Here is a 22,751-nt window from a genome sequence, read left to right as displayed (position 1 = left end):
TGCAACACTAAGCCTGTCGTAGACCTGTGATAAGGACATGACATTGATCTCCTGCTGTCTTACACCAACACAGGGGTGCATTGTTGGTTGTCATTGTGACACACTGGTCTCGTTGGACTGTCTCTTTATACTGGTTGTAATAGCACACTACTAATTGTGTAGCACGGTTCCTGTGATGTATCATCAGGGGGTTGCCCATAGGGGACACATCACAGTAGACCCGAGTGTTGGGTGTATGATCATGGGTCTATATCATATCATCGAAAACGCATAACTTCGAATGGCCAAAACATCAAATGCGCCATTCATCAAAATTGTTCATGCGGGGGGCTGTGCCCCCCCATACCCCCTGCTAATTATATATGCCAACTCCAAGATCACACTACAGTGAGGAAAGGGCAAATTTACTGATCATCACTGTACTGCGATCCCACAAGTACAGTTTTGATGTACGGCACATTTGATGTTTTGGCCATTTGAAGTTATGCATTTTCGATGATGTGATAGGAACCCTATGATCATACAGCAGTATATGTCATGGCACACATGATAATACCTGACTATTGCTACTATCTCAGTTGCATCCACACACTTAGTATGTTTGAACACTGTAGAGTATGATATGTGTGAGCAAGCAGTGGATAGTGCCAGCCATTTTGTCCTTGCTGTATCTCTACATAGTGTACTTTCACGTATGTGATTCTGTAATGTGTTCCCCTTTTTTGTCTTTCAGGAATCATGTATCATAAATGCCATGCACCCTTCTCTGATGTGGAAAATGAAATTATACTGGAAGGACTAAGGCAGCATCATCACATCCTACTGTCCAGGGGAGGCAAAATAGGGAACAGCAGGCTACATTGTGGGCATACCTTGTCCATGATGTGAATAGCATGGGCCATCAGGGCAGGACATATGAGCAAGTTTGACACCATGCAATGGACATTATCCATGCTGCACGATGAAGGACAGCAGATATAGCCAGGGATCATGCCATCACTGGTGGAGGGCCTGCAGCAGAAGAACCACTCATGGCCACTGAGGAATTCCTGGTGAACATAGGCACACACGACAGCTCTTATGCATCCATCACACCATATATTGTGGAGGTGGGTGCTACAGTTTCCACAGCAGAGGAGCATGTAGGCAGACTTAGTACAGCATTGTAATACTGTAGCAGTCAGTGTGTCAGGCTGCATATATTTTTATGTGGGTGTCAGGTCTTAGTTCTTTGGGGAGGGATTACATCAGTTGTACTCTCATACTCAGAATGTGACCAATACAACAAGTAACATAGTAGGTACTGTAAATATGAGGTATATGGATGTATTACCTTGTTGTGCTGCAACATGCATTGGTACTAACATTACCTCACCCTCAACTTTTCACAGGTCTGTCAGGTATTAGCCAAGGCCATGGTCCTGCTCCTGGTAAGCATGACACCATTTTGTTAAAGAACATTTATAGTCTATTAAAGTTAAAGGCCAGAATAATGCCCTATTTCAACATTCTGTCATGTGTAAACAAGGTAGAATGTTTTTATTTTCCATTCTGGAACAGGTACATAAGGATCTTAGAGGGGGTACTCCCAGGAGTGTATGTGAACAAATAAAAACACTTTGGGATAGGTGTACTGGGTTTCTATGTGTTGTTTTATCAAGTATAGTGTCATATTGCTTAATTAAAAGGTAAACTGTACAGGTCATGTTTTACTTGATTTACTTGAAGTGATTGTTACAAAGGTCTTGAGTTGAATGAGTATTTTGTTTTGAGGAAGTCTATTTTGGATGAAGGCAGAGAGGAAAATGTGACTGCTGATACAGTTGTGGGTCTTTGTCATTATGAGTATTGGTGGATTTTCTGTACATAATAGTGCAGGTATTCATGTTCTGCTTTTTTCTTTCTTATCACAGGTGACCGGGGGGGGGGGGGGGGTCATTCACTGTCCGCAACACAACCTGATGTCAGTGTCTCTTCAAACTCTGATGATGATGGTGGCCCCAGTGAGACACAGGTGGGGGTGTTGGGGGGTTGAACCTGTCCCAGAGATAAACATCCCTTTTCTGCCTCCATTGTCACCACACACAGTCAATATGCCCACACACACCCAGTCTCCAGAGGCCACAGATATTGGACAGTCAGAGGGTGGGGACATTGAACAGGAAAGTGTGTCAACTAGGGCTCCACTGAGTGTAGACACTGGCCATAGCCAGAGAGCTGGTAAGGTCCCGCACAGGTGGATTGATGGGGTACTTGCAGGAGGCCTGCTGTCCATCCACCACATGTTGCAGGTATCACATCATGGGTCACTCGACGCATGTTTCAGGCTGTTATGGAAGCACAGCCACATTCTGAACAGAACACCATATGTATGCTTAGGTTTATGGATGCAGCACAGTCTATGAGTATGACTGCCAAACACTTGCCTATTCACCAGCTGACATAACACTCTGTAAATGATGTACACGGTTTCCAGCAAGGTCTGCTGGCCTAATATTGTCATACACCTTGTCAGGCCGTGGTTGGTGGAGTGAGACATATGTCCAACATCCATTGCATAGTGTTACAGTCAATGCGCTCCGCCGGTAACAGCTGGTAGGCATGATCTGGCCTTAAGCAAAATTAACAATGTTTGGTCCAGTGTCACTAGGTGTACGACAGTTTTAGTGCTCATATCCATGCTAACTCCTATCATACTCAGAGATCTGGGGATACCGCTTGGCACTACCTGCTAGTTGTCATCTGTGCAAGTACGTGTTGCAGTTACTTCCAGCATGTTGCAGGAAGTGAGTCATGCAAGGTGTCTGTACAGAGCACAGACAAACAAGTTAGAGGAGTGTAATATGTGCACACAGTGTTGCTTAGTCATGCTGCGGCTCACTTGTCCAAAGGATGGTCCAAGTACTTACCTACAATGCCCTGCAGCAGTGCCGTGACATCCCCACATGGGGAATTAATATAGTGCATCATGTGTTTATCAGCATGGATGACCAGTACAGCCCCTCCAATGTGAAAGTCCTCCCTGGTGGGAATCTGGCCACAGATCAGTCTCCTTAGAACTACTGGCATGTAATCCCCCTTGCAGACAATACAGACGCATATGCCAAGACAGACATTTATTACCTCCAGTGGGATGGTTGACATAGCGTGACTGTACCTCCCCCTTCAGATGGGACAGGCAAGTATGCAGAGCTCTACACCCTTGCATTATGACAGCAGCATTACAATGACATGAACTTGGTTGTACATGACAGGAGGGACACAGGCTCATCATGGCTCAGCAAACCTGACTGATGGACAACTACAATTATCAGGCTGTAAAATAATAACAGGTGGACAGTGCTGTGTGACAGTTGGGATGAGGGTGCCCACCCTAACATGGAGGCACTACCTCCTGAGATAAAAGAAACACATAGTATTGTTGTGATGTTAAGTAGACATGATAAGTGACAAAAGTAGCCACGCACACAAAGCAGAACCACAACACACAGTGTAGTTACATGTGTGACCTCAAAGGACAGACCCAGATTGTCAGTGACTTCCTATGTCATGATACCACATATGATGGGTCTGGACTCATACCTAACCTGTACACCTACACTGTCTGCATCATCTACACTCACTTGTCCAATATCATCTATATTTGGAGAGCAATTCGTAACTGGCCTCTCACTGGAAGATACACAGCATCTATTGCACATGCTAACATTCCAGGCTGCATCCTGCATGTGATCTGACAAGGATTACTAACACCATTGGGACACCCTTGCAATCATATCAACACTACTGGCTGCACACCAGCTGAGTGGACAATGGCAACTGTTATACCTTTGCACAGAAGTGGTGCATTCACTGACCAATGTTATGATACACCTCTGGGACTGAGTATCCATATCTGTATGGCTGTAGGGGCAATCATCATGGAGCTGATAAGCACACATATATGTGTTCTAGACGCAGTTGACTGTACAGAGTTTGGATGTGTGACAGGGAGAGCATGATTGTTACATGTGGTGGACATTTCCGAGGCAGTCACCATGGACCTGGGTGAGGGTACATCAGGGCATACAACTCCCTAGACTCAGCCAAGCTGTCTGACTATATCCCCCACTCAGGCAACATTTACAAAGCACCCACTTAGGCATCCATGATACTATTATTGTAGGGGTCACTAAGTGGCCCATTGCTGGCACGTGCCACATATGCAACACAGAGACATCCACCTCCAAAAGCTGATCTGTCAGCAGCAGTGCTCAACAGGGCACAATCCTGGGACCTCTACTGCTTGGAACCCATTCAACCACAATACAAGCAACTACTGACTGACTGTGGCTAACAGTGTTGGCTGATGCCTGTAAATTGTGAGCACTCATAGAGTCACTGTGGTATGTCACTACCCTGCAAGAGAGTATTGCAAAGACATACCTGTTGACATAGTAAGGGCCATAAACTCCATGCAAATATATATATATATGTAGTATCAGTTCCATCAGTCACACCTATGTACCTGGTAAGTAGCACATCAGTTGCAACCTGTGATGTACATACTCAGGGGTGAATGAACTGGACACATGGATCTGGCCACATAGGTTTATACCTAATGTGCCTCAGATCACCTTGTCTCTATAGTGGTATGGCAGGAATCATATGACATAGCTGAGGCCACAGCCACCTGTGACATGCTCATAACCTCCTTGTATTCTTCCCTCAGCACGCCAATATCTGAATGAAATGGCCATTTGGTGATGTACCTTTCCAAGCAGTACTGGCAGCTGCACACAACAGCATGGTCCCTCACAAGGTCAGTTCACCTCTCCAGTATGTGTTCAATCGAGATACTCTGCAATGAATGTCATCACCTGTGGCATATAGACTATGCAGGGGTGATCTGTGCCTTGCGTACGTGGCAATGTGTGACCCTGCTTTATTGCATATGCTGCCTATCTGTAGGAGGTATAGTAGATGGATAACCCACAGTAAGGACATTAACCTCATATGTGATGGTACTACATGCTTGTAAGAGAGATTTGTCTAGCAGACTTAAATGCACCCTTGAAACAGAGCCCTGCCTAATGGCACACAGGGCACCTCAGTGTACCTCTCCACATGTCATCTGTATGATTGGCTGGGCAACCATTACCTCAACACAGGGCATCTGCTTGTGTCCCTCTTGGACTGGGGCAATATGTGCTAATCCTGTAATGACAGGTATAAAGATGTCTATGACTGTGAGGTCTGTACAGCCATTATGCCAGTGAAGTTCAAATGTCCTATGGTTCCATAACATGATGTAAAATGCTCCAACAGGCTCACATACAACCACAGCTATATTTAGGCTAGCACCACTTTCGATCACTGCATACAGGACATGCCAAGGCACACACATAGTGCAAGTTGGCTGTATGTAGATGAGAACACTTACCTATTTAATGGTACACACTACAAATCACATGACATGATGCACGCAACACACCTCATGTCTGCTAGTACTATCAGTTCAGGACATAATATGCTTGATGATATCAGCAGGCTTGGTTGTAGTCAGCCTTAGGGGACCACATCATACACTAGAAATAAAAAACTGTAAAACACTACCTATTTCTACGTTACCAAAATGGTCATATTTATGCCATCAGGACACACACACACACACACACACACACACACACACACACACACACACACACACACACACACAAACACACACACTCAAGTAGTCTGGATTGAGATTAGAACCTCTACCTATCTAGTCTTACACACTATAGATCACAGTATTCATCGCATATGCCACAGCTTAAGTCTTGATACTATACTGTCAGCTGGTAGTCTTATCGTGGATGACATCATCAAGCCTTGTAAAAGAGGGCAGTGTGGAAGCCAGCAGAAGGTTACAGGGCCAAAAAGTGCATAATCATTGCAGGTGGATAGCCCATGAGGGCATGGTAATTGTTTTGCAGGGATACACACACACACACACACACACACACACACACACACACACACACACACACACACACACACACACACACACACACAAACACACACACACACACATGCACCAAGTAGCCTGGAGTGAGATTAGGACCTCTACCTATCTAGTCTTTTTTACTATAGATCACAGTACTTATTGTACATGCCACAGGTTGAGTCTGTTGTATATGTGATTGCACAGTAGTGGCGTATTGCAAACTAGGCTTGTGTTGAACAGCATCTGTGGTCTGCAGAGGGATATTTCTTTGTACTGTTATCTGCATCTAGTATCCTAGCAGTGGGATAACTGTTATAATCCTAGCTGTGTGTACATTTACCAGTATGGCCATATGTGGTTGCTTGCAGTTAGATAGGCAAACCTGTGGGCAGGAACAATGTGCTCTGTCCATGCGTGCATTGACAGCATTATACATTACACCACCTGTTCACCTGCATTTCATTAATGGTGACATCCAGCAGGCACAGGAGTCTATAGGTAATTGGATTATGTACTGCTGTGCCCTTAGTTTGGATCCTTTGAGCAACAGTATGGATGTATGATAGTGCAGAATTACTCACCATTATTAGGGTATGTAGGACAGTACAGACATGCACACATATTTATGTAATTAACAGGGATGTATATATAAATGTAGCTGTGTGTGTATGATATCTATATGTGTTATGTAGATATATGGGGAGAGTCTATGTATCAATGTGATATATATATATAGCTATATATATATATATATATATATATATATATATATATATATATATATCGGTATATATCTATTTGACACTACATAGTAATAGATATGCTATGTCTGTGAGATAGAGAGATAGTGACAGACTGATATGTATAAATATATGTCTGCATGTATAGACATATCTGTACATAACAGGTCAGTCTGATGACGGGGCAACAGAACTGCGCTCATTTTAACTAAGTGTTTGGGCATGCCCAGTGTGACTGTCACTACTTATAAAGTGACTCCAGGCCACACCTAACTGTACTCCAGTCTGGGATTTTGTGGGGGACAGACTATATGTCTCAACTGTTCAGAGTTTCCCAGAATGTCCAGAGCTTTGGATTATAGTTTTGTTCTGTTCCTCATAAAATTTGTGGTTTTCTGGCAAATCACTTGGATGTACTTAGGACTGAAGTCACTAAATAGTGATGTACATTTTACTGACTTCAAATCCTTCAGAAAAATGTCTGTTGAAACAAACCCTGTTATTTTAGCAACTGTTTACGTTTATGAGAGCAGTATTTAACTTTAACATATGCCCTTATTTGTGTGCCTTTGTTACCCTATTTTGTTGGGCTTTGAACATATTTCTTGCACTAAGAGGTTGAGAGGTATGTTACAGACATTGACATCTGTCCCTGTTTCTGCAGTACTGCATGTCACTCAAAATGTTCACGACATTCCCCAGCTGTCTGCTGTACTTAACATGTGACTGAGGTTCATAATGTTACACCACACACAGACTGACAGTCTGTGAAAACACCAACATAATAATACCACACATGCAAAAGATGTGCCTACTTCCAGATTAGAAGCATCAATACCATCACCCATGCTAACTTCCCTAGTTCACTGAGCCACACAGGCTGCCAGACACAATGGAGTCCTTCATCACACAATCAACAGCATAAATCCGTTGTTATTTCTGTGTTATGTGTGGCATACAATGTGTAATCAAGTTCTGTGTTACAGCCCTGAGATTGCCTGGTCTGGTGATATACCATTGTTGACTTACTGTTAAAGCAGTTATGTGGGAACACAGCTGTGTTGGGGGTGGGGAAACAACAGCACATGATCTGCTAGGATAGGTAGTAGTCCAAATATCATGTGACCCCACTGTTTAATGTCTCCCTTGACCTATGTAGTGCATATTCCAACCATGAGGCCTAGTGATTATTAGGGAACACATACTGTTGGACTGGGTACCTGTAATCTCATGTGGATGTTAGTTCTGTCCACATTGCCCACAATATTTCCTTGCATAAATGCAGCAGATCCATACATGTGATATCATATTATAGTAATCCTTACAAGTAGAGTGTAGGTTAGAGACTTACCTTGCGAATGCAGCAGTTGACAGGACTGTAGTTCAAGGCTGATTCTGTGTGATGCAAGCAGTACACAACCAATACATGGATATGTACAGGTCGTGTGGGTTGTCTGGCATCAACAATTTTACTATATGTGTGTGAGTAGGAGTAAGGTGTCAGTCCCTAGGGTCCTAGGTTGTCAGTGAATGCGCTACATGTTGTCTCTTAGCCAAAGCCAGAGACTACTGGGCGCACTACATGTTGTCTCTTAGCCAAAGCCAGAGACTACTGGGCGCACCTATGTCTGCCTACAGGAACACCATTATGGGGTTCCTCCTCTGAGTCCTCCTATGACTGTCACTGTGATGACATAGGTACTGGTGTGGGGCTGTGTATCCCTTCCCTTTGCTGATTCTGCTGCAGCTGTTTCCACAGGATCATATTGTGTAGCATGGCACATACTGTGAACATATGGGTACATGTAGCTGGATAGTACTGCAGGGCTCCACCAGATATATTGAGGCACTGAAACTGTGACTTCAGAAACCCAAACACATGCTCTATGATGTTCCTAGTTTGTGCGTGTCCCTCATTATGGCATTCTTTAGTAGGCGTATATGCATTTCTGATGGCTGTCATCATCCATGGTTCCAGTACATAGTCAGTATCCCCCAGTAAATGGCCGCGTGGGATGCCCCCCCCAGCAAACATCTGATACAGATGTGATGCATGCCAGATATGGGAGTCGTAATAACTGCCAGGGCTGCCAGCACACACATTCATGATAATCCCCTGGGCATTGCACATGACCTGGCAGTTGATGGAGTGATACCCCTTGTGGTTGACATAGATTCTACCATCCTCACCAGGTGGTGATTGATGTGTACATCAGTGCAATCTATGGCACTCAGTACCTTAGGGTAGTGTGCTACATTGTAGAAGTGTTGCATATTGCTGGCCCTCGCCTCAAGGGTGAGGGGAAAATAAATATGCTTACTTGCTGTGGTAGCATGGCATCCAGGAACTGGTGGAGAACCCCGGGACCAGATGCTTGTGAGACTCCCATCATGTCCCCAATTGGTCTTTGAAAAGTACCTTAGCTAGTATCTTAAGGCCTACACATACCTTTGTTTCCACTTGGATGGGTTCCCCTCTGTTGGCTGTGGGTCTGAGTTGAGAGTGGCAGAGCTCAGTGAGTTCCTGTAGTATGTTCCTGTACACACTGTAGCGCTCTACAATCTCCAGCTCATGTAGCAATTGGAAGGCTACCCTGGGCCTGAACACTCTTTTGCTTCTCTGCCTAGGCCTATTGTCAGCAGTAGCAGCAGCATCTAGCACATACAGATGTAGCAGACCTGCAGGAAGCTCCTAGCATTCTCTCAGTTAAAATTCCCAAGTCTGTACTTCAATGGTGCAGAGTATGGGGAAAAAATCAGATTGTAGGGTATATGCATACTTTATAGTGCTCTGCTGTAGGAGCTGATTGTGTGACTGGTTACCTATGATGCATTCCACCTGCTTAGTATATCATTAACATCATTTAATGATCCTAGTTTAAGTTAAACAGAGGTCAAAACTAATTAATATGTCAATGGGTTTTAGATACAATCAGCATTGTGGCACACTGCTCGTAGGTAAACAATTATTTATTTATTTATTTATTTATTTTACATTTGTTGACCAGGCTAGTCTAACTGGATATATGTCCATTTTCAGTAGAGGCCCGGGGAGATAAGCTCCATGACACACATGATAACAAAATTGCAAGACAATATAAAATAACTTCAGATGTGTATACAAGTACACATTTGGATAAACAAAGCTTAGCAGTCAGTGTACATACCCCCACAGACTTCCACACTCAACATGGCGGTGTACCGTGCAAACATGCTGAAACTCATTCCCCTTAGCTAAACAAAGCTTAGAAGTGAGTGCACATACCCCCTGCAAGGATATGCTCAGTACTCAGGCGCACCACACAAACAGGCTGAAATAAGCTTAGACGTTATTGGACACACCCTCCCCCAATGTCAGCTACCTCCTCTGTAAACAGCAACATGGTTCTCTGCCTACATGAAGGGGATATGCAGACATGATTACCCCTTTGTGCTATTCAGTAACTCCACCTCATCTGCATAGGAATCCGTGCTCATAGCCTGGAAACTACACACTTCAAAGTCCTACCACGTTAGCAACAGCACCAATGCACCATTGCAGATACTCCACACAGGGTCCTGTAATACATTTCTGTCACATATTATTAATTTAGTTTTTTCCAGTTTTTTTATTTTTTTATAAAGCATGCTTGTGCACTGTGACACATTGCACAAACATGCTCAGACTATTAAAAAGAATACATTTAATTTAACTTATTTCCTTTAATTTTTCAGACACACAGGGGATAGCTTCTCTCATATCTGTAAATGGTGTGCCATTTCTGTCCATCTATCTACATCTTTACAGCCCCTTTTTGTCTGTCTATATTCCTGTACATGGAATTCTTCCATGTACACTATGGACACTGATGTGGGGTCTGCAGAGTTGCCTATCTTGCATGAGATTCACCTGCTTATGAGGTGATTTGCATGCCAAGGAAGTTTCCATGTTGGTGCATTTGTGCTCGCCACTTAGCAGTGCTTACTGGATCTAAAACCTGCTTACTTTCATGCAAGCAGCACTGCACAATGCCTACATGGTAAAAAAGACTGTGTAGGCTTTTATTAAATTCCCCCCAGTGTTTAGCCATACAATAAGCTATAATAAAATAAGCAATGAAAATATCATGGTCATACTTTGATCTAAGCAATTCAAATATTTGTATGACTTGACCTTTCTCTGTGATGTAGCAGGAAGCTATATTTGTTATTTATTTATTTATTTTACGGTTTTATGATTAACACAGTGGTGTGCATTTTTTACAGCTAATGTACTTCCTTGACCTTGATTTCCTGTATTTACTTTACCAGTAATGGTGGAATTGATTTCTGATGCATCGATATATCATTTCCCCTTTTCACTGTTCTCATTAAAGCTGTTCTCCCTTATGAATATTCTGTAGGAAGCATGCCAGCATGTGCTATCATGTGTTTATAAGCTACAATGTGTAGTTGCTTTTTTTTTCAACCTTTTGTCCCACTCCTGACCCATTTCATCTTTTACCTGTTGAGTGTGAGGGCATGATTAAATAACTCTAGGACTGCTGAAGATAATGGAAACAAAATTTCCAAGGTGGCTACAATAGTTAGCATACATAATGCAATGTTCCACATACTCTTGATGGTATCTCCCCTGAAGAGCTAGGGGGTTTTACTGCACTGTTAAAACTATGGAATAGGAACAAGACCTTGTTTTAATTAAGGGGTTCAAGGAGATGAAATCATGTTATGAACCTCTCTTTTAGAGTTTGCATGCATATATTATAACACAGCTCTGCATATTCTCCATGGTGTCAAGTATAGATCTTTTGTTTTGTAAAAATTTTATGAAAATGTTTTTAGTACATGTTGCTGTTGTTGGAGGCAGTGCTAAATGTATACTATACTTTTGTTCCTTGTTATTTGTTTTTCCTCACAGTGTTCTGCAAAAGCTGTTTTAATTGGCACTTTGCATGCATTTTACATTGTTATTGTTTGTGATATCAGAATGTCAGAAACAATTTAATTCATTATTTTTGATATGCACTGAGAGTACTTCTCCAACATAAAAGTGCGAATAAATGTATTTCAGCTTACAAAAACAAAACAAAAGTAAAAACGGTCAGTTGAGTGGGGATGAAAGGTTTAGATAAGTTAGTCTCCAATTGCCTGATGCAATAAAGAGAACTTCAGATAATTTTTTAACTTTCTTTTTTTTTTGTCTGTGCGTGATCTTTTGTCATGAGAATTTACCACCTGCCACCCATCTCATTTCCCAAATCACAATCTCACTTCTCCTTTAGGATGTCGCTAGCTGTGGAAATTTCCTCTTCCTGAGAAACTACCTTCTTTCCTAGTGGTGTACTTATTTCCAGTTTCAAGGAAATAATCCAAAACTGAGTTGATTTCCACAGCAGTTGGAGATCTGGAGATCTGCTCATCTGAGTCTGCATTGGACAGACAAGGCTTAATTTTATTAACTATGCAAATACTTTCTTATGTTAACCATGTTCTAATTCATCCAAATGCTACTCGCTACTCTTCAGAATCCTTCCTAACCATACATAATGGAAGTTTGCAGTATTTGGCTAGTGCAGGAATGTTTCTGTTTACAGTGATTTGTGCCTACTGCCATTCTGATAGTGTGTGTCAGTTGGTGTTTTCCAGTTGGTAGGTATGTATCTCTGCATAATCACTGCAAATAATAAACCTTATCAAAAGAATAATGTCACTCTGGCTTGGAGTGAAGATTCAAACAAGGTAATGCATATTATATATATAAATATATATATATATATATATATATATATATATATATATATATACATATATATATATATATATATATATATATGTGTAGTAATCCAATTAATCTCTCATACATCCCCAGTAATCTATTTGATTTCTTCCCTGTGCAGGTGCTCCTTGTGACAGTGACATGGCTTCAAGATCAGGGGAATGACAAGTGAGAGTGTGAGTGTGTGGCCATTCCTACATTCACTGGGCTGACAGCCATGCCTCCAGAAGACAGAAATAATGCAACTTGAGCTTCCCAACATCTAGCATGAAGGTACAGTGGATTGCAAGAAGAGGTATGCATTGGAGTGGACTCCTGCAGTAGTTGGAAGAGAAGTGGTCCCTTTACCCTGAGTATGACATTCTTGTGTTGCACATTGGAGGAAATAATGTTATCACTCATTCACTTGGAGAGCTGCGGTTTGAAATCAAGACAATTTTGGAACAGATGCAGTCGTGGTGGCCATGTTGTCATTTTGTGTGGTCTGACATAATTCCTTGCCAGAACTGGAGAAATGCAAACAGCCAACAGGCAGAGCACAAGGTCAGGTAGTTACAGAATGGGCTCATGCGTGGCTTGATGCACAGAGTTTCTGGATCAACAATCAGCCATAACAGCATCACTACACAAGATGTTCACCTTTTCAGAAGTGATGGAGTTCACCTAAATGAAGATGGCATTGACCTGTTCTTGACTGATCTGCACAATGGCATGATGGCAGCAATGCATTATATACTGGCAACATGTACCTAGCAACCAAGGATGGAAAACAACCATGACCAAGTAGGACCACTATGGTAAGTAAAACTCTGCTAAATTTTATGAAAACCTTTTTCACTACTTACAACAAAGTAAAAGAACTGCAATTGTAACTTTGCTAGGGAACATGTCAACATGCTAAGTAGTGCCTCATTTTGAAGACAGTATTAGTACAACATGGTAAAAGACCTGCGTCTGTATGCAGTACATGTGTACAGATATCACAGTTTGTTTAGGTCTTAGGTTATGGAAATTATGATATTCTTTCATATTTTGGTAAATAACGTTGCTAGGGAACATGTCAACATGCTAAGTAGTACCTCATTTTGAAGACAGTGTTAGTACTTACAACATGGTAAAATAACTGTGTCTGTATGCTGTACATATGTACAGATACCAGTTTGTTTTTGACTCAGGTTATGAAAAGTATTACAATTTTTCATATTTTGGTAAATAACTCTGCTAGGAAAGATGGCAATGTGATGAATCAGGTATCCTTTTTGAAGCCACTATCAAAATGCCCTTCATGTAATAATATGAATTGTGAGTATCATACATGGGCAGATATCCCAGTTTGGTTGTAGGATTAGGAAAATTAATATATTTGACATATTTCTGTGAATATGTGTGCAAGGAAGTAAGGCAAGCTCAGGGTGAAGTGAAATATCCACAGCAGGACAAACAAATATAAATTTCTGCAAAAAATAATGTTCATGTATGACAAGGACAGAACCATTTGTCGCATTATGGAAATTGGGATATTTCTCATTACTATGTCCATATCTTTGCAAGGGAGCATGGTGACGATACGCATGATGTATCATTTTGAAGCTAACACTGAGCCACACAATCATTTTGAAGCTAACATTGAGCCACACAACTTGTACACTGATATGTAGTCTCTGTCTGTTTCAGGTGAAGAGATATTATGCTTTGTTTAATTATCAGATTTTGAGAAATATAATATTAATCATATTTATGTGAATATCTCAGTAAAGGAGCATCACACAGTAATGATTAAGGTATCGTTTTAAAGCTGACATTCATACAAACAAATTAATTAGAAATTGTATGGGTCTACATGGTACATTCACCAAGATATTGTGATCTGTTTTGCCAAGAAGGTAAAAATATGCATAACATCAGCATTCCTTGGCAAATATTTAATAAATGTTTAGATACACACTATCAACATTTACACTGTTAGAAAGATCAGTCTCTACTGAAAAACTTTCACATTTACATTTTTAGTCTAGTTCTTATGGTAAGAGTTATGAACATTTGTTTTCTGTATGGTATTACAAATGGATTATCTGAAAATGAGCTTAGGCTGCACTGTTGTTCCTATGGTGGAAGTAAGCATTTTTTTTCTGAGTTGCTCCGGAGTGAATGAGTTAAGTTCTGTTTGGTTCTTATAACCCATCTCCTATACCCACAAAGCATTTTTTTTTGGTTTTATCCCTGTGCCAGCCAATCATCAAACCTCCCCTTGAACAGACACTACCTACTCGGGGAGCGGGGGGCAGTATCATCTAGGCAGGTGCTTTGTACTCTCACTGGCTGGCATCCCAGTGATGAGAGCTTTTCTTTGTTTTTGGTTTAACCCCACTCCTGGTGATGACATGAGCACTTGCATCACCAGAAGGGCTGCTTAAACCCCTTGGCCACACAAGCATGCTCCCCCCACATACGCCGACAGGGTCTACCATCATTAGCTTGACTGTTCATGCCCATATCTTTTTCAGCACCAGATCCCTGCATCATGAAGGGCCTCCACTCTCCCAACAAGGCCCTGTCATTAGAGCAGCAGCATGAGCCAGGTGGGAAACAGCAGCCCTTCCTCTTAGGACAGGTACACCCATCCTCCATTCCTATGCTTTATGTGCTTAATGCACTAGTCAAACTTGGGTTGCCCAACCTGTAACCATAGCCCTATTCCTCTGTGCCATGCACACAGGCTCACAGTGCCTTTTCTTTCTTAAGTGCATTGTTAAACTGCTGCCTGTAATTAATAATTCATGCAGTTGCTCATTTCTGATTAGCAAAAAGTCATTATTTCAGTTCCAGCTGGTTGTAAACACAATCTGTAGACAAAACCAGGATGGAAACATTAGTAGCTGAGTATGTCTGTAAATGATTGAGAGCATCACAATCTGCTGTTTGGTGTTAACTAGCAGTATGAAAGTGCAGAGGATTAAGGCTATGAACTGCTTCTTATAGATGAAAGCTTGAATTTCTTAGCTTGCATTTAGCCTATTTTGTGACTCTGACCAAGACACTTAACCAGCCATTGCTCTGGGGCATTTTGGAAACCAGGCTACGTTCCTCAGAAGTCTCCTGGAATGCGTACCTAGTAACTACATGTGAGCTAACATTTATGTACTATTTACCCTTGGTTGAATGGGCCTACTCCCACTAGGTCAGTTGTCTATTTTCAGGGGAAACCTGAGGTAATCTTTATATGGCTAAGAGAAATTTGGTCTGGGCATCAGGCAATTTCCCCTACTCCTTTTGGTAGAGGAAGCTATAGAGCTCTTCTGTGAGAAAATGGAGGGGGAAAGAATGACCAAGCCAGGGTGCAGGTGCAGAATGCACAAGAAAATGATGTGTGTGGGAAACATAAAAAACATAAAAATATTAGATGTAAATTGCAAAATTTGATAATGGAGATATGGGCTATAGACTGGATACCTGTTGTTGTGACTTTCGGCTTTTCCCGGTTAGGGGTCGCCACAGCGGAACTCCGGTCCGCTAATGATTGGCAGTTGATTTTTACGTACCGAGTTGCCAGCCCTGACGCACAACCTTCAACAAAGGTACGCCCATTCACACATGTCTCCACGCAGAAGACGCTCTAACTGAGAGTCGAACCGGACAGTGTCTTACTGTGAGGCGACAGCGCTACCGCAGCACCACCACCGCGGATGGGCTATAGACTGGATACTGATTTACTAAAATCAATGATTAATGAAGGAGAGCAAATTGGTGGTTCTCTCATGTTCCAGTGTTGTCAATGGATGTGTTGCAGCTGAAGATAATGGTGTACAGCAGGAAGCGTTGACTATGAGAGAAGGAAGTGAGTCAGTGGTAAATAATGACAGTGTGTAGAGAAGTGATGAGGTAATGGGATAATGAGAAAGCATTCAGGAAGTGAGATGCAGCTGAATGGTGGGGGCAGCAGCAGCAGCAGTTTTGAAGAGCAAGGAGAGAAGAATCTCAGAGAAGTAAAGACACGGGAGAATTTCTATTAAGAAGCACTTTGCAGAAAAGTGATACTTTATCTGGGACAAACCACCTGAAACAATCTAATTTCTAATGTTCATTCTCTTATGCATTGAAGAAAAGACCATTTCTGTGATGCAACTTTTGAGACATTCAATTTGTTGCAGAAATTTATGGTGCAAATAAAAAAAATATTTATTTTCATAGAACAAATGTGAATATACAGAGACAATAAACATGTATAAAAATAGTTTACTTGTGTAATTTCCAACTGACATACTATCTGAAAGAAACATTAGAAGTTATTTTCAAAATGTATATAAAATGGTTTATTCAGCTGAAAACATGTATGATAGTAAAATCTGTCTACTGGGACATGGCGACTTTGGGCAACTTTAATAGAAACTGATACTATTATGAATTATATTCCCTGCATTACAAATGTTGAAAGGATAAAAATAAATTGATATTAATTCCTTGCACTGCAAATGCTGACAGGGAGTCAAGAGCTGTAAGATACAGTAGACAGCCTAAGGTGTTATTCCTGTGGGTAAGATACATGTGAAATAAATGAGTACCAGAAACAGACTACTATGCAAGGTCCATTTCTCTCTTTTGGAATAATACCATTTGGAAAACAAATGTCACTCTTATGGTACTTTTGACTTGTAGATGGTGTCTATAAACATGCTGACATGATGTTTCCTGTTTCAGTGCATTAATAAAACATATGTTTCCAGCTGTAACCTTAATCCACATCAGCCTGACATCCCTAACATCCTGGACTGGCTTCCCCAGGCTTGTGTTAGACCCCATTCAGCCTATTCATTCCCAGCCTAGGAAACCTAATCAGTCCATTTGTTATTGAGGAAGGTGAGAGTCCAGTGATAGTAGGAGGTCAGATGTCTGATCTAGAGGAGTGCCCCTCTCCATCTAACGCCTCTCATCATTTAGCCTGCTTGACTCTCATTGGCTAGTTTGGACAGAGAGGAGATGGTCAGGCTTCTCCACTCATCTCTCTAATGATTATGCAGTTTATGCACTCTCAGCTGCATGAGCCAGTCCGAATTCTATCATGGTTGACAATCTGCTGGGTCATTAACGTGGTGGGTCTGGTTATCAAAATCCACATACTAGCTGTAAAAATCCAGGAGTCTTCAACAGATCATCTGTTAAATAAAGTTTACAATGACTTCCTGCTGCATGTTCTCTAGACTACTCAATTATGTGTGTACTATAAGTGGATCTGATATCATAAACGTACTCCAAGAGGGTAGATTTCCCCATTCCTTCACATGCAGGGCTCTTTCTATGCCAACATCTACAAGTGATTTTTTTCGGGTATCAAATCCACCACTGCCTATTCCACATCAGTCATTCCAGTCTCCTTTAGGACTATTTTACTTGGCCTGGATGATTTTATTATAATATTCCATTCAACAACCTCTTTTTTAATTAATACTTTTTGACTGCTGAAGGTACCCTTCACTCCCTCCACTCTCATCCATCCTTTGTGTGAACATTGAGTTACCTATCATTCCTACAAAACAATCATCTTGCTTCAAGTAGAACAACTCCTTTCCCTCATGGAAATGTAAACTCTGTTCATTCCACACAATAACTGTTAAAATTGTTCTCCTGCACCAGCAATACAATTCAGTACTGGAGTTATATAAATCTTACGGCTGACCTTCTGAGGTAGAAACTTCTTTGTCACATGGAGTGTCACTTGTCACCCCCAAGGGATATGTTTATCCTTTCATGAAAAGTACCCCATCACTCTGTACCCAGGAGGAATTGTGTTTGACCCTATGGTGTGCTCTAATGCATATTAAATACGTAATGATAACACAAATGGAAGGCTCCAACCAAAAGATACCCAAAAAGGAATGCAAATATAATAGCTACCATTAAAGATATTTGACTATAAATACATTTTTCTGTTCAATCACTGCAATTTGATCTTCGGCTGACTTCAAGAGCTAAGGTCCAGTCTGAGTTAAATCCATAGGCCAAAACGTTGACTTACTTCAAGAGGTAAATCATACAGCTGTCAAATGGAAGTTTAAGTTCAACTTAGTATTTAATAACTGATTGCAATAAGGTTAAACAATACATTACACATAAAAAACAGTAAATATACACCAAAAATGCAAAAGGGAAGTGAAAAACAGATTAATATGTAAGAGCTAATAAGGCAAAAGTAGCACAGCTAAAGTCAAACAGCACAGTCCCAATAGGTTTAAAAATATAGTGCTACATGGAAGTCTTTAAATCTCTGACTGGGGGGGGGTCAGAAAAGTCCAGAGTGCAAAAAAAAAATGCACATGACACTGAAAAAAAGAAAACTATAAAAAGCATGCCCTAATCTATAAATAAATCTATCCTAGAAAAAAAGACAGGCAGAAAACAAAAAAAAACTCTTTTTTTTTCTTCTTTTCCCTATTTAACTTGTAAGAAATGATTATCAAAGGCCACTTTGCAGATGGACTGCACTGTATTATGACACACCTTTAAACTAACTTCCAGTGAGGCAATGCATCAAATTAAGAAGTGTTCAAGCTTTCATGTATAGGAATGGTAACCTATAAAATAAAGGCACCAAACAAGGGCCTAACAAAAAAAGGAATAGATAAATTAAAATAAATTAAACAGTGTCCCTGTGGCAGCATCTGGGAGCTTTCTGAAAGAGATGGGCTAGCCAAAACTGGGAATTATTAGGGAAAAAAAGGAAAGAAAATCTATGAACAAATTGCTATTGGGCATCTCCTATAACATTATTCTCCACACCTACCAATATGCCCTGTAAAAGCACACCAACAAATAACAAAGCATTACGCAGTTACTGTACAATAGTAAACATTTTAAGGAAAGAGAAAAAGCCCCATATCTAACAAATAAAATGACATCACAGTCTTCACAATGTCCAAGTATCCAGTTAAAAATAAATCGTCCAGAGTAATTCCAGTATATTAGAACAAATTATTATAGCTTCCAAATACCTATTTATCCTCTTCTAAAGAGTCTCCTTATATCAAAGGGGTAGATTCAGAAATAAATGAAAGAGAGGAAGGGAGAAAATCACAATGTGTTTGTCAACAAAGCAAGGAACATTTTGCTCCAAATGCACAAAACCATAAATTATGAATAGATATTTACCTCACCTTAATGTTTTATGGAAGAATAGCAAGCCCTCACCAACCTCATAAGTATGCTGCAGCCTTGCATCCCTTGATACATAATGTAAACACTCCAGGGCACCATTAGTTAGTAAATACTTGTTTTCTTTTAAGTATTGCCTTTCTTCCTTTCTTTGGTTACATTGCAGAGAAAACTTTGTTTTTGAAATACACTGTTTAAATCTGTACAAATAAACAGTGGCATTTCAGTAGAAAAAAAATGCTTTCATATTAATATAAAATCATCTGTTCAATTACTTACAAAACCACATATAAATAAAATTAAATAAATAAATAAATAAAATACCCCAAGATAATTGCTGCCAGTCCAAGACTGAGAACCTCTGTTACAGCTGCCATTTTTTTAAGGATAACCTTTAATTTAGGTGGAAAACTTCAACAATATAGCACAACTAATACAGTAATGTGTTCCTGCTATTCTATGTCAGAAAGAATTCAAGAGGGAACTGTTAACACAGAGAGTGGAAAAGTGAAAACTCAGAGAGCTTTAAAAAGGATGGTTGGTAAGCTGAACATCACACCAATTTGGCAACCCTGTACTGTCTGTAAGCAATCACAGTTTCTTTGTGACAGGTTGTAAACTGTCATAGTGTTTTTAAGGCAACAAAAAGTTATCAGGTTATTATATGAATGGCTTTGTTTTTGTAAACTTTCTGTGCACAGTGTTTATAAAAATGTATTTATTATATAGCAGTCTTAATTATTCATTGCTACAAGACTGACAGTTTGAAAATTGTGAAATGTTCCTGTTTTTTTTTTTCCATAAAGTAGCACACACTGATTTTTCTCCCCCTTCCAAGTTGGTGCCCAGGCAGGCTCCCCCATCTACCCCACCCTTCATATGGCTCTCCAAAGGATGTAATATAATGTAAAATGCATTTTGTCACTGAGAAGTTCAGAGTGAGTCATGCAAGACCCATTTTCAGCAGATGCCTGGGAAGAAAAGCTCCAAAAAACTATATGTGAGAGAAAAATATATAGAGATTATAGCACACTCTTTGTGAGTTCAAACAATATTTGAAATATAGTGATTACAGATTCAACACAGACTAGGAGTCTAGCTGAATATGACAAGTAGCTATTGATAAAGAAGGAAAAGTAATAAAAAGGGGGATTTCAGCAAAGGAAGCAGTTAGGGGATGTCCATTGTAGGAAAGTAGGAGAGAGACCAAGAGCTATATGCTGACAGAGACACATACTAAAATGTGTAAACATCTAGAGTATAAAAGCTTATGAGGGAAGACTGCATTATTAATCTGCAGGATCAATGGTATTAATCTGGTAGGTTATCAATCTGTAGGTAGGTGGTGAAAGAAAAAACACAACATGGGCAATGCTCCTCTGGTCTGGCAGGAAAATGCAGGAGAGCCATTAGGACCTTAGGCATCTACTTTAGGTATGACCTGTGATTGAGGCCATCATGGTAAAATCTAACAGGACTGAACATGCCCCATGGAAACTCACCTAGTTAGAGATGCCTGACGATAGAATATAAACTTGGACAGGAGAACATAGCTCAGGAGTTGACTGGTAACCATTTACTATACCTTAAAAAATCACAAATTTAGTATTCATGTAGTTTTAACTAGACTAACATATTTAATAAATAGTTGAGAATGTTTGATCATTTGTCTGGTACGTTGGCTAATCTTCAGAAGCAATACTGGACCTTTTTAGGATATCATTACTTTGTGGAAATAATGTCATGCCTGCTATGAATCTGTAATATTACGAGCTTCTATCATAAGATAATCACCAATAGTCCAAATCAAATCTGAAGTTTGTATGTTATAACCACCTGCCTGGCATATATATCTAGTCAGGTTTTTCTGTTTCCACTGGAGATATTGTGGCTGCTGGCTACCATTACTTATTTTCTTTGTTTTTTTCTGAAAATGAACATGTATCCACTTGTGTCACAATATATAACAGTTCTCATCTACAGCAAAAATAAAATCTCTTTGTCTCATCTCTTCTTGCATCTTCCCTTCATAGATTTTGGACATGTACTTTGTGGTACTAAATGTTGGCTTATAGCTAGCAGACTGGAGTGTGTGAGCTGTCTATCAGAAAGAATATAAAACTTACATCTGGAGGATTATTGGGGTACCTACTGGTGGACAAAGATTGAACACCTGAGCTTCAATTGCCTGAGGTTCAACCTGTTAATGAGTGGAGTTCCTCCATCGGAAATCACTGTCTGCGAGTTGTGCCAGAAGTCATTCCTTTTTTTTTGAGAGAAATGTCCCCCTTTTTTCAAGTTGATGTGAGCGTAGAATAGGTGTATATAAGTTTGGGGATGTGGGGGTCTTGCACTCCACAGTGGGAGATGAAGGAATGCTTGCCCCTTGCAAAAACACTTTAAAAAAGTGATTTTCAGCACTTTTTGTCCAGTGAATGGGGTTTGTGGATTGTATTAAAGAAGACCCAGAAATGGAGCCTTTCTAGCTCTGCATTTACCTTGTCTAGTTAACAGTGAACAGTGTGACTGTATTATGGCCGTATGATTTTTTTTTTTGTTTTGGCTAATGTATTGCTTTTTTGGCAAAGGGGACCTGTCATGACAGGTGTGAAATTTGAAGTATGTTAAAAAAAATCAGAGTCTTTGAACTTGCAAATGCCGCTTAGTTCTTAAATGTCTAAATATGATTATAAATAAATAATCCTGTACTGCAGCTCATTGCCAGATATGATTTCACCTGGGTAGCATATTCCATAGTGTGGAGATCCTTTGAGACACATATCAGTCTCTCCAGCATGTTCTATTTATATCACAGACAAAGTTCAGGTCCTTAGATCTAGTGTTTCTGGTGCTGTTGTTTTGTGGATGTTGCAAAAGACCCATCAAAGGTGCATCTGAGGATGGCTTATAAGCTAGCCATAGACTGTCTCTTAGTAATCTGTAGGAGACCTACCAACAGATAGAGCCTTAAGGTGATCTGTGTAGGACAGGGCTTTCATACCCTGGATTCACCTGGTGAAGAACCTTTCAGAATGTTCCATCTGTTGCAAGGTCCTGGTTAGGTACATGCCAAAGGGCGGCATTGTACTCAATGATGGGTCTGATAAGGGCTGAGTGGAGTGGTACTATAACGTCCTTGGAACTC

Source organism: Protopterus annectens, chromosome 3.part0 (assembly GCF_019279795.1).
Source record: "Protopterus annectens isolate FY-2018-M chromosome 3.part0, PAN1.0, whole genome shotgun sequence".
NCBI classification, from domain to species: Eukaryota; Metazoa; Chordata; order Ceratodontiformes; family Protopteridae; genus Protopterus; species Protopterus annectens.
Note: the sequence above shows the minus strand (reverse complement) of the source record.